The sequence below is a fragment of the Chiloscyllium punctatum genome, chromosome 31, assembly GCF_047496795.1.
Source record: "Chiloscyllium punctatum isolate Juve2018m chromosome 31, sChiPun1.3, whole genome shotgun sequence".
Taxonomy (NCBI): Eukaryota; Metazoa; Chordata; class Chondrichthyes; order Orectolobiformes; family Hemiscylliidae; genus Chiloscyllium; species Chiloscyllium punctatum.
The window spans coordinates 58,775,464-58,777,219 of record NC_092769.1 but is presented as its reverse complement, the minus strand read 5'-3'; the positions used below and the strand labels follow the sequence as shown (position 1 = coordinate 58,777,219).

Sequence of the window (1,756 nt, the reverse complement as noted above, 5' to 3'; positions counted from 1 at the left end):
TCAGACAGAGAGATGCATGAATGCTAAATGTGAGACAGTCCGAGGGCATGAGTCATAAAGTAATCTCACAACTAACAACAGGGCAATTCCAAACTACTCTTTCAAACATACTGCACCAACACTTCCCAGACAATGCTGAAAAGAGAGAAAGAAAGAACATAATAAGAACGGGCCATAAAAAGTGAATTTCATCAATCACAGTCTCGATTAGATTACCTTTCCCTTCCGATGTCTCCAGGACGGAAATAAAGGAAATGGGAGAAATTCAATAACATATGACATCGAAATTCATTGGATCGATTTTCCCATTGGCCAGAAAACCAAATAACGACGAGTCGAGTCACCACATTACGAGTTAACAGGGTTTCTGAGGTAACGTCCAGCAGCAAAAATCCTCAACTGAGGGTCTGGGAAAATTTCACGGAGTATGGTCAGTCGGAGCAAAAGTAAGTAAGTCGTTCGTTTCTGCAGTGTTTCATCACAACAGCGATGAAATAACAGTCTCCATTCGGTTCCAGTAAACGCACAAATTGCCTGGAACAGCAGAGCTTTTTGTGATTTTCTGCGTGGCACTATCCCACAACACCGTTAATTCCCCGGGAAGCAAACCCATTTTACTTTTGTTTTCAACATCAATACAGTGAGGACCGAAACAGCATTTTGACAAGCTGCAGCATTGCAGTTAAACAGCAGAAATGGCAGTGGCGGGATTCGAACCCGCGCCCCTTTCAAGACTGGAACCTGGATCCAGCGTCTTAGACCGCTCGGCCACACTACCAGGCAACCACGCTGCCCGTAGTCTTGCAGTTCCAATTGTGCCCCTGCATAACAACAGACGCAAAGTCACATGAAAAGGGTTCCATGATCCCTCTCCCACTCGCACAGCTGCTGGGATGTGCCCGGCTACAATGTCAATTTCGCAGCAGATAATGATAGCCCATCAATCCAGACGAAAATCAATGGTAAGCTGAGTCTATCTTCTCAGACTTTTTTCAGCTACAAATGTATCTGTGAGTGTGTGACAATATATGTTCGCTTATGATTTGGTCAAATAACCATGAGCTGCTTGACATTCCTGAAATTTCGATTCTTGCTTTGCTAAATGATTACACCCATTGCTCGAAACAGGACGACTTTCACGTTTACACGGAACACGAAACACACCGGACTACAGGGAAAATGCACAAAGCTGAGCAGGCCGTGTTCCAAATCATACCGTGCAGCATTTATTCAGTCACTGTGTCTGTTTTGCAGAATAAGGGTCCCAAAGAAAGTTCTCTACCCTAAAACCGGAAGTCGCATTACATTCCGAGAGCGACAGATCACATTGTGAGGATGCTCTGACCTCGGAGCCTGTTCGAGATGACACTTTCCGTGCCTTTTACCTTAAACGGGCAATTTGCTGCAGAGATGTTCACTCCTGGACATGAGCCACATGGATACCAAGTGAGTCGGAAACCTGTGCGGGAATCGACGAGAAGCGACTCAATACATTTTGCTAACTTCCATGGTGCTTATTAGAAATGGAGTTTCTGTTCACCTCAATCTAAAAGGCAGTTTCTGAACATAGTAACAGAACTCAAAAGGTAATTACCTCACCCCACCGCCACTCCGGAAGTGGTGCTAACTGCCCTTGATTGCTTTTTGTTTTCGATGTGAAGAGCTCTCACGCCTGAGTCACCTTCACGTCTCTGTTTGCTGAGTGAATCACAAAGAAGGAGTTTCACCAGAGCTTCAATTGCCACACTTCTCAACT

General features: G+C 44.9%; 1 non-coding gene across 1 annotated transcript; it reads right to left on the bottom strand.

Annotated features, from left to right (window-relative positions):
- Nucleotides 1-696: 696 nt before the first annotated feature.
- trnal-cag (transfer RNA leucine (anticodon CAG)) lies at nt 697-778 on the bottom strand. Its single transcript has one exon. It is a non-coding gene; the product is annotated as a tRNA-Leu (tRNA).
- Between the last annotated feature and the right edge of the window lie 978 nt (nt 779-1,756).